Raw genomic sequence first — 12,497 nt, 5'->3', positions numbered from 1 at the left:
GGAACTCGATTTCCGAATAATTCTCGTAGGGGTTAGTACACGGGATATGGAGCAAAAATTCAGGCGGCCCGTTTTTGTGGATATCTTTTCATAATTTTTCTCTATGGATTCATGTTATTGCGTTCGTATTTATTTGGGATCTTCCGGAAGTGAATTAGAGCTAAAACCAATGGAACTCGCTTTCCGAATAATTCTCGTAGGGGTAGTACACGAGGTATGGAGCAAAAATTGAGTTAGCCCATTTTTTGGATATCTTTTCATAATTTGTCCTCATGGATTTATGAAATTGCATTCACGTTTATTTGGGGTTCTCCGGAAGTAAATCGGTGCTGAAATGAATGGAACTCGGTTTCCGAATAATTCTCGTAGGGGGTAGTACATGAGGTATAGAGCAAAAATTGAGGTGGCCCGTTTTTTAGATATCTTTTCATAATTTGTCCTTATAGATTTATGAAATTGCATTCGAGTTTATTTGGGGTCATCCGGAAGTGAGTCGGGGCTGAAACGAATGGAAATCGATTTCGAATAATTTTCATAGGGGGTAGTACACGAGGAATGGAGGAAAAATTTATGTGGCCCAGTTTTTGTATATATTTTCATAATTCATCCCAATGGATTTATGAAATTGCATTCGCGTTTATTTGGGGTCGTCCGGAAGTGCATTGGAGCTGCAACGAATGGAACTCGGTTTTCGAATAATTCTTGCAGGGGGTAGTACACGAGATATGGAGCAAAAATTAAGGTGGCCCATTTTTTGGATTTTTTTTCATAATTTGTCCTTATGAATTTATGAAATTGCATTCGCGTTCATTTGGGTTCTTCCTGAAGTGAATCGGAGCTGAAACGAATGTAACTCTGTTTCTGAATAATTCTCGTAGGGGCTAGTACACGAGGTATGGAGCAAAAATTGAGGCGACCCGTGTTTTGGATAACTTTTCCTAATTTTTCCTTGTGGATTTATGAAACTTTATTCGCGTTTATTTAGGGTTATCCGGAAGTGAATCGGGGGCTAAAATGAATGGAACTCATTTTCTGAATAATTTTCGTAGGTAATTGATTCACGTTTATTTGGGGATAGTACACTAGGTATGGAAGAAAAATTCATGCGGCCCATTTTTTTGATATCTTTTCATAAATTGTCCCTATGGATTTATGTAATTGATTCACGTTTATTTGGGGTCTTCTAGAAGTGAATCGGAGCTAAAATGAATGGAACTCGGTTTTCAAATAATTTTTGTAAGGGTAATATACGAGGTATGGAGCAAAAATTGATGTGGCCCATTTTTTAGATATCTTTTCATAATTTTTCCCTACGGATTTTTGAAATTGCATTCGCGTTTATTCGGGGTTGTCCGGAAGTAAATCGGGGCTGAAACGAATGGAACTCGATTTCCAAATAATTCTCGTAGGGGTTAGTACACTGTAGTACACGAGGTATGCAGGAAAAAATCATGTAGCCTGTTCTTTTGATATCTTTTCATAATTTGTCCCTTTGGATTTATGATATTGCATTCGCGTTTATTTGGGTTCTTCCGGAAGTGAATCGGAGCTGAAACGAATGCAACTCGGTTTCCGAATAATTCTCGTAGGGGTTAGTACATGAGGTATGGAGCAAACATTAAGGTGACCCGTGTTTTGGATTAATTTTTCCTAACTTGTCCTCGTGGATTTATGAAATTTCATTCGCGTTTATTTAGGGTTTTCTGGTAGAGAATCGGGGCTAAAATGAATGGAACTCGGTTTCCGAATAATTCTCGTAGGGGGTAGTACACTAGGTGCGGAGGAAAAATTCATGTGGCCCATTTTTTAGAAATATTTTCATAAATTGTCCCTATGGATTTATGTAATTGCATTCACGTTTAGTTGGGGTCTTATGGAAGTGAATCGAAGCTAAAATGAATAGATCTCGGTTTTCTAATAATTCTCGTAGGGGGTAGTATACGAGGTATGAAGCAAAAATTGAAGCGGCCCATTTTTTTTATATCTTTTCATAATTTGTCCCTATGGATTTATGATATTGCATTCGCGTTTATTTGGGGTCGTCTAGAAGTGAATCGGGGCTGAAATGAATGGAACTCTATTTCTGAATAATTCTCGTAGGGGTTAGTACACGAGCTATGGAGCAAAAATTGAGGCGGCCCATTTTTGGATATCTTTTCATAATTTGTCCCTATGGATTCATGTAATTGCGTTCGTATTTATTTAGGATCTTCCGGAAGTGAATTGGAGCTGAAACTAATGGAACTCGGTTTCCGAATAATTCTCGTAGGGGTAGTACACGAGGTATGGAGCAAAAATTGAGGTAGCCCTTTTCTTGGATATCTTTTCATAATTTGTCCTCATGGATTTATGAAATTGCATTCACGTCTATTTGGGGTTCTCCGGAAGTAAATCGGTGCTGAAAAGAATGTAACTCGGTTTTCGAATAATTCTCGTAGGGTGTACCACATGAGGTATGGAGCAAAAATTGAGGCAGCCCGTTTTTAGATATCTTTTCATAATTTGTCCTTATGGATTTATGAAATTGCATTCGAGTTTATTTGGGGTCATCCGGAAGTGAGTCGGGGCTGAAACGAATGGAAATCGATTTCGAATAATTTTCATAGGGCGTAGTACACGAGGTATGGAGGAAAAATTTATGTGGCCCGGTTTTTGTATATATTTTCATAATTCGTCCCAATGGATTTATGAAATTGCATTCGCGTTTATTTGGGGTCGTCCGGAAGTGCATTGGAGCTGCAACGAATGGAACTCGGTTTTCGAATAATTCTTGCAGGGGGTAGTACACGAGATATGGAGCAAATATTAAGGTGGCCCATTTTTTGGATATTTTTTTATAATTTGTCCTTACGAATTTATGAAATTGCATTCGTGTTCATTTGGGTTCTTCCTGAAGTGAATCGGAGCTGAAACGAATGTAACTCGGTTTCCGAATAATTCTCGTAGGGGCTAGTACACGAGGTATGGAGCAAAAATTGAGGCGACCCGTGTTTTGGATAACTTTTCCTAATTTGTCCTCGTGGATTTATGAAACTTTATTCGCTTTTATTTAGGGTTGTCCGGAAGTGAATCGGGGCTAAAATGAATGGAACTCGGTTTTCGAATAATTCTCGTAGGGGGTAGTACACTAGGTACGGAGGAAAAATTCATGCGGCCTATTTTTTGGATATCTTTTCATAAATTGTCCCTATGGATTTATGTAATTGCATTCATGTTTATTTGGGGTCTTCTGGATGTGAATCGGAGGTAAAATGAATGGAACCCGATTTTCTAATAATTCTCGTAGGGGTTAGTACACGAGGTATGGAGCAAAAATTGAGGCGACCCGTGTTTTCGATAACTTTTCCTAATTTTTACTTGTGGATTTATGAAACTTCATTCGCGTTTATTTAGGGTTGTCCGGAAGTGAATCGGGGGCTAAAATGAATGGAACACATTTTTCGAATAATTCTCGTAGGGGATAGTACACTAGGTATGGAGGAAAAATTCATGCGGCCCATTTTTTGGATATCTTTTCATAAATTGTCCCTATGGATTTATGTAATTGATTCACGTTTATTTAGGGTCTTCTGGAAGTGAATCGGAGCTAAAATGAATGGAACTCGGTTTTCCAATAATTTTCGTAAGGGGTAGTATACGAGGTATGGAGCAAAAATTGATGCGACCCGATTTTTAAATATCTTTTCATAATTTGTCCCTATGGATTTATGAATTTGTATTCGTGTTTATTTGGGGTCGTCCAAAAGTGAATCGGGGCTGAAACGAATGGAACTCGATTTCCGAATAATTCTCGTAGGGGTTAGTACACGGGATATGGAGCAAAAATTCAGGCAGCCCGTTTTTGTGGATATCTTTCCATAATTTTTCTCTATGGATTCATGTAATTGCGTTCGTATTTATTTGGGATCTTCCGGAAGTGAATTAGAGCTGAAACCAATGGAACTCGGTTTCCGAATAATTCTCGTGGGGGTAGTACACGAGGTATGGAGCAAAAATTGAGTTAGCCCGTTTTTTGGATATCTTTTCATAATTTGTCCTCATGGATTTATGAAATTGCATTCACGTTTATTTGGGGTTCTCCGGAAGTAAATCGGTGCTGAAACGAATGGAACTCGGTTTCCGAATAATTCTCGTAGGGGGTAGTACATGAAGTATAGAGCAAAAATTGAGGTGGCCCGTTTTTTAGATATCTTTTCAGAATTTGTCCTTACAGATTTATGAAATTGCATTCGAGTTTATTTGGGGTCATCCGGAAGTGAGTCGGGGCTGAAACGAATGGAAATCGATTTCGAATAATTTTCATAGGGGGTAGTACACGAGGTATGGAGGAAAATTTTATGTGGCCCAGTTTTTGTATATATTTTCATAATTCATCCCAATGGATTTATGAAATTGCATTCGCGTTTATTTGGGGTCGTCCGGAAGTGCATTGGAGCTGCAACGAATGGAACTCGGTTTTCGAATAATTCTTGCAGGGGGTAGTACACGAGATATGGAGCAAAAATTAAGGTGGCCCATTTTTTGGATTTTTTTTCATAATTTGTCCTTATGAATTTATGAAATTGCATTCGCGTTCATTTGGGTTCTTCCTGAAGTGAATCGGAGCTGAAATGAATGTAACTCCGTTTCCGAATAATTCTCGTAGGGGCTAGTACACGAGGTATGGAGCAAAAATTGAGGCGACCCGTGTTTTGGATAACTTTTCCTAATTTATCCTCGTGGATATATGAAACTTTATTCGCGTTTATTTAGGGTTGTCGGGAAGTGAATCGGGGCTAAAATGAATGGAACTCGGTTTTCGAATAATTCTCGTAGGGGGTTGTACACTAGGTACGGAGGAAAAATTCATGCGGCCCATTTTTTGGATATATTTTCATAAATTGTCCCTATGGATTTATGTAATTGCATTCATGTTTATTTGGGCTATTCTGGAAGTAAATCGGAGTTAAAATGAATGGAACCCGGTTTTCTAATAATTCTCGTAGGGGTTAGTACACGAGGTATGGAGCAAAAATTGAGGCGACCCGTGTTTTCTATAACTTTTCCTAATTTTTCCTTGTGGATTTATGAAACTTCATTCGCGTTTATTTAGGGTTGTCCGGAAGTGAATCGGGGGCTAAAATGAATGGAACATATTTTCCGAATAATTCTCGTAGGGGATAGTACACTTGGTATGGAGGAAAAATTCATGCGGCCCATTTTTTGGATATCTTTTCATAAATTTTTCCTATGGATTTATGTAATTGATTCACGTTTATTTGGGGTCTTCTGGAAGTGAATCGGAGCTAAAATGAATGGAACTCGGTTTTCCAATAATTTTTGTAAGGGGTAGTATACGAGGTATGGAGCAAAAATTGATGCGGCCCGTTTTTTAGATATCTTTTCATAATTTGTCCCTATGGATTTATGAAATTGCATTCGCGTTTATTTGGGTTCGTCCAGAAATGAATTGGAGCTGAAACTAATGGAACTCGATTTCCGAATAATTCTCGTAAGGTTAGTACACGAGGTATGGAGCAAATATTGAGGCGACCCATGTTTTCTATAACTTTTCCTAATTTTTCCCTATAGATTTATGAAACTTCATTCGCGTTTATTTAGGGTTGTCCGGAAGTGAATCGGGGGCTAAAATGAATGGAACACATATTCTGAATAATTCTCGTAGGGGATAGTACACTTGGTATGGAGGAAAAATTCATGCGGCCCATTTTTTGGATATCTTTTCATAAATTTTTCCTATGGATTTATGTAATTGATTCACGTTTATTTGGGGTCTTCTGGAAGTGAATCGGAGATAAAATGAATGGAACTCGGTTTTCCAATAATTTTTGTAAGGGGTAGTATACGAGGTATGGAGCAAAAATTGATGCGGCCCGTTTTTTAGATATCTTTTCATAATTTGTCCCTATGGATTTATGAAATTGCATTCGCGTTTATTTGGGGTCGTCCAGAAGTGAATCGGGGCTGAAACGAATGGAACTCGGTTTCCGAATAATTCTCGTTGGGGTTAGTACAAGGGGTATGGAGCAAAAATTCAGACGGCCCGTTTTTTTGGATATCTTTTCATAATTTTTCCCTATGGATTCATGTAATTGCGTTCGCATTTATTTGGGATCTTCCGGAAGTGAATTAGAGCTGAAACTAATGGAACTCGGTTTCCGAATAATTCTCGTAGGGGTAGTACACGAGGTATGGAGCAAAAATTGAGTTAGCCCGTTTTTTGGATATCTTTTCATAATTTGTCCTCATTGATTTATGAAATTGCATTCACGTTTATTTGGGATTCTCCGGAAGTAAATCGGTGCTGAAACGAATGGAACTCGGTTTCTGAATAATTCTCGTAGGGGGTAGTACATGAGGTATAGAGCAAAAATTGAGGTGGCCCGATTTTTATATATCTTTTCATAATTTGTCCTTATGGATTTATGAAATTGCATTCGCGTTTATTTGGGGTCATCCGGAAGTGATTCGGGGCTGAAACGAATGGAAATCGATTTCCGAATAATTTTCATAGGGGGTACTACAGGAGGTATGGAGGAAAAATTTATGTGGCCCGGTTTTTGTATATATTTTCATAATTCGTCCCAATGGATTTATGAAATTGCATTCGCGTTTATTTGGGGTCGTCCGGAAGTGCATTGGAACTGCAACGAATGGAACTCGGTTTTCAAATAATTCTTGCAGGGGGGTAGTTCACGAGATATGGAGCAAAAATTAAGGTGGCCCGTTTTTTGGATATCTTTTTATAATTTGTCCTTATGAATTTATGAAATTGCATTCGCGTTCATTTGGGTTCTTCCTGGAGTGAATCGGAGCTGAAACGAATGTAACTCGGTTTCCGAATAATTCTCGTAGGGGTTAGTACACGAGGTATGGAGCAAAAATTGAGGCGACCCGTGTTTTGGATAACTTTTCCTAATTTGTCCTCATGGATTTATGAAACTTTATTCGCGTTTATTTAGGGTTGTCTGGAAGTGAATCGGGGCTAAAATGAATGGAACTCGATTTCCGAATAATTCTCGTAGGGGGTAGTACACTAGGTACGGAGGAAAAATTCATGCGGCCCATTTTTTGGATATCTTTTCATAAATTGTCCCTAAGGATTTATGTAATTGCATTCATGTTTATTTAGGGTCTTCTGGAAGTGAATCGGAGCTAAAATGAATGGAACTCGGTTTTCTAATAATTCTCGTTGGGGGTAGTATACGTGGTATGGAGCAAAAATTGAGGCGGCCCGTTTTTTTGATATCTTTTCATAATTTGTCCCTATGGATTTATGAAATTGCAATCGCGTTTATTTGGGGTCTTCCGGAAGTGAATCGGGGCTGAAACGAATGGAACTCGGTTTCCGAATAATTCTCGTAGGGGTTAGTACACGACGTATGGAGCAAAAATTGAGGCGGCCCATTTTTTGGATAGCTTTTCATAGTTTGTCCCTATGGATTCATGTAATTATGTTCGCATTTATTTGGGGTCTTCCGGAAGTGAATGGGAGCTGAAACTAATGGAACTCAGTTTCCGAATAATTCTCGTAGGGGTTAGTACACGAGGTATGGAGCAAAAATTGAGGCGGCCCATTTTTTTCGATATCTTTTCATAATTTATCCCTATGGATTCATGTAATTGTGTTCGCATTTATTTGGGGTCTTCCGGAAGTGAATTGGAGCTGAAACTAATGGAACTCGATTTCCGAATAATTCTCGTGGGGGTAGTATATGAGGTATGGAGCAAAAATTGAGGCAGCCCGTTTTTTAGATATCTTTTCATAATTTGTCCCTAGGGATTTATGAAATAGCATTCGTGTTTATTTGGGGTCGTCAGGAAGTGAATCGGGGCTGAAACGAATGGAGCTCGGTTTCCGAATAATTCTCATAAGGGTTAGTACACGAGGTATGGACCAAAAATTGAGGCGGCCCAATTTTTTGGATATCTTTTAATAATTTGTCCCTATGGATTCATGTTATTGCGTTCGCATTTATTTGGGGTCTTCCGGAATTGAATGGGAGCAGAAACTAATGAAACTCGGTTTCCGAATAATTCTCGTAGGGGTTAGTACACGAGGTATGGAGCAAAAATTGAGGAGGCCCATTTTTTGGATATCTTTTCATAATTTGTCCCTATGGATTCATGTAATTGCGTTCGCATTTATTTGGAGTCTTCCGGAAGTGAATTAGAGCTGAAACTAATGTAACTCGGTTTCCGAATAATTCTCGTAGGGGGTAGTACACCAGGTATGGAGCAAAAATTGAGGCAGCCTATTTTTTGGATATCTTTTCATAATTTGTCCCTATGGATTTATGAAATTTCATTCGTGTTTATTTGGGGTTGTCCGGAAGTGAATCGGGGCTGAAACGAATGGAACTCAGTTTCCGAATAATTCTCGTAGGGGGTAGTACACGAGGTGTGGAGGAAAATTGAGACGACCCATTTTTTGGAATTTTGTAATATTTTGTCCTTATGGATTTATAAATTTGCATATGCATTTATTTAGGGTCGTCCAGAATTAAATCGGAGCTAAAACGAATCTGATTTTTTTACATAATTGGATTTTTTTAACTTTTTTCTACATCGAATCTGATTTAATATTTCAATTTTTTTGCACATCTATGTTCAAAATACAGGCACAGAATTGGATTTTTTTAACTTTTTTTAGATCGAATCTGATTTAAGATTTCAAATTTTTTGCACATCTATGTTCAAAAGACAGGCACAGAAGAGCATCTCCAATAGGGGTTGCCTAGAGGTGGTCAATGCTTATTTGGCATGGCAACCTCGGTTGCCAACTTATTGGAGTTATGGGGTTGCCAATAGATTGACAACCAAGGTTGCCAAAACTTCTCTGTGGTCATAACAATCACTTCAAGCAGTGGAAATATCCTTTCCTCTTTCCCCGAATGGATTAGATTACTTTCCATTTTCAAATTACCAATTTTCTTATTATATTAATGTAAGGACCATATTGGCAACTATTGGGGTTGTCAAATATTGGAGTGTATTTTTAAAAAAGGCTGCCAAAGATCATATGGAGGAGAGACAAGATTAAAAACTAATATGTGTATTGACTTGACAAAATTTGGCAAATTTTTGGATAAATCCTATTGGAGATGCTCTAAGAGCAATTTTAATACGGATGTCAATAGTGGTGTTAAATCCTATGTATGTATAATGACATTATTGGATGCTTCCTTGTCGAAGATGAAAGGGTGCTCAAAGTGTGTCAAGAGAAGTTGTCAATAACACCCCGTACAAATAGAAAAAACCAAAATACTTGTACCAAATATATAGTTTTTTTATTATTGAACCATGAATAGAAGTTAAGATAAATATTACTATTATTTATAATAAGATGGAAAAGTTTGGCACCTGTTAGCAAGGGCGGAGCCAGGAAATAAATTTCACCTAGGGTAGCTTAAAAAAAATTTAATGAAATATTCAAGCAACTGAAAAGACATGCATAGCTGCCCTAATTAGAAAAATAAAATCTAGGTGCCCAAATACATGTGTCAAATCATAGCTTAAGAGTAGCTATATGTTCTTAAAATTAGAGAAAATAGTTCCGGATAAATTGAAGATTGTAAAAGTTGATTTTTTAATATATTTCGTACCTTAAAGGCATTAAGACCCTGCCTTTTGTCACAACCAGAATGCACCCACTCAACACATATGCCACAGACACACTTCAACCGATCACTAGCAGTGCTACTGAAACATCAACATAATTCATATGCTAAGAAATAATGATCACAACAGTATACAAAAATATTAGATTCTTAATATATAATAATTATAGTAACCACGACAATGCATCAGAAGTAATAGCAAAATCTACAACTAAAGGTTCGAACTCAAAGTATAAATTTTAAACCTCAGACTTGGAATGAAAAAAACTAGAAAAATTGAGTAATTCTTACGTGTTATTCGAGTTGCAACCTTCGATTCTTAATAGAACAAAATTCATCTATTATAGAATTTGAATCGACATCTTTAATGAGGTCTGACTCAATATAAATTATCATAGAATCTGCTAAAAACTCCTCTTCCATTTTATTGCGCATATATATCCTGTAATGAAAAACAGAGTAAAAGAGATTGAATGGGATTATAAACTATATAAACAAAATTGCAAAAATATAAATTATAAACCAAGAACAAGATGAATTGTTCTTGTTGTTAATCACCTTCAAAGTTTAAACCTTTAATCTCCTGCTTGGATAACCTATTTGTAATTATTTTTTAAGTTTTTTTCTTTTTTTCCTCCCCTAACTAGCTGTTTTGCACAAAAAAAATTGGACGGGGCCAAATTTTGTCATGAGCTGACTTCAAAAAATACAGGTTGCATAATAGAAAAATTTTGATAATGTTAAAATATTTGAATAAAATAAAGTGATTGTCAAAGCGTATCGAGGAAGTCTCTCAAATCTTACCGAGGAAGACTTTTAAAGCTTATCGAGGAAGACTTGTAAAGCTTATTGAGGAAGTTTTGTAATACTTAATGAAGAAGATTTGAATAGCTTACTTAGTAAGCCTTGTAAACCAACTACTATAAATAGCTCATTTAGCTAATGAAATAAAACACAACTTTCTCTCCATCTTCTATTCTCCTATACTTCCTCTACATTAAAACATAACTAGTATTTTCAGTCAAGGTTTATAACAAAGGTTTATAAGACGTTATCAGCACGAGTCTCTGCCAACTGAAGCTTTATTCTCGAAAGAGCTACGACTTATTCTGACCCACGAGTCCCTATCAATAAAAAATATTTCATAAAAGAGGTACGTTTTCTTTTCTTTATTTTCTTCTAAATATTATTACATATTTATGTTACTGATTGAAATCTATAAAGATGGCTTTGTCGTCAAGTAATATAAAGATGGTTCTGCCATCAAGTAATACTACTATAAAGATGGCGATGCCGTCAAGTAATAATCGAAAGTTTTCTGGTCGGCTATGCCGTCGTAACTTTTGTATAATGTCATTATTTCAACTTGCCTGTTTAAATATTATGTGACATATTATATCTTAAATCTATTCAGAATGACAAATCTTGCAAAATTAGAGTTTGTTGCCTTGGATATTTCGGGGAATAATTATTCTTCATGGGTCCTTGATGCGGAATTACACCTTAGTGCTAATGGCCTAAAAGATACTATTGACCCGGAAAAAATCCCAACTGTTGAACAAAATGTAAAAGCGATTATCTTTCTTAGGCATCACATCCACGAAGATCTAAAATCTGAATACCTCACTATTAAAAATCCACTCACCCTTTGGAATAATCTCAAAGATAGATTTGATCACCAGAAACTTGTTCACTTGCCATCTGCCCGATATGACTGGATTAGTTTGAGGTTACAAGATTTCAAATCTGTAGCTGAATATAATTCTGCTTTTTTCAAGATAAGCTCAAAATTAATTTTATGTGATGAAAATATTACTGATGCTGAAATGATTGAAAAGACCATCTCAACCTTTCACCCCAACACTATGATCCTGGCTCAACAATATAGGGAGCGTAATCTTCAGAAATATGGTGAGCTGATATCTCTCCTTCTTGTGGCTGAAAAGAATAATGAGTTGCTATTGAAAAATCATCAAATACGTCCCACAGGCTCTGCCCAGTTACCTGAAGTACATAACACGTCATTCCTGAAGAATGAACGTGTGAAAGGGCATAGAGGAGGACGGGATTATGGATGAAACCGTGGACGTGGAAATTTCCGTGGTCGGTTTCACAATCAATATCATTTTGGCCACCTGAAGTGGCAACGTGATGGTTACAACTCTGGTCACCAGAAATGGCAACGTGAAGTGCCAAATAAAAGAAAGGCACCCCAAAAGGAGAGAACTGAGGCATCTGTCATAGGTGCGGATCTGAGGGGCACTGGCAACGTATTTGTCGCACACCCAAACATCTTGTTGATCTCTACGAGTCATCCAAAAGGAATAATGGAAAGAGAGTAGAAACCAACTTCGCTAATTATAATCTAGATAATGAACCAGTCAATAAGGCCTCAAATAAAATAGACACCGGTGCTAATCTTTATTATGGTTTAGACGACTAGACTTCATATGTATTGTCTTGCTTTACTTATTTTCTTTGTGTTTTACTTATGTACTCATTTTATGTACTTGTTTCATGTTGTTATTCTATGTACTCGGTGTATTTTTAATAAAGATGTTTTTCATTTATATATGTATAGAGATGGAAGATATATACATTGTTGACTACGCAACCATACACACTATTTTACAGAGTCAGAAATACTTCTCACAGTTAACTAAAACCAACTCACATGTCTGGACGATATCGGGTACATCAAATATAATAGAAGGTTTTGGGAAAGCTAATTTTCTTCTACCAAACAAGACACACATACACATACAAGATGCTCTATACTCTAGCAAGTCAACTAGAAACCTACTGAGTTTTAAAGATATTCGTCTTAACGGGTTTCACGTTGAAACTACTAATGAGAATGAAAAAGAATACCTTCTC

This window comes from Apium graveolens, chromosome 6 (genome assembly GCF_009905375.1).
Source record: "Apium graveolens cultivar Ventura chromosome 6, ASM990537v1, whole genome shotgun sequence".
NCBI lineage: Eukaryota > Viridiplantae > Streptophyta > Magnoliopsida > Apiales > Apiaceae > Apium > Apium graveolens.
This window is presented reverse-complemented; position numbering follows the sequence as displayed.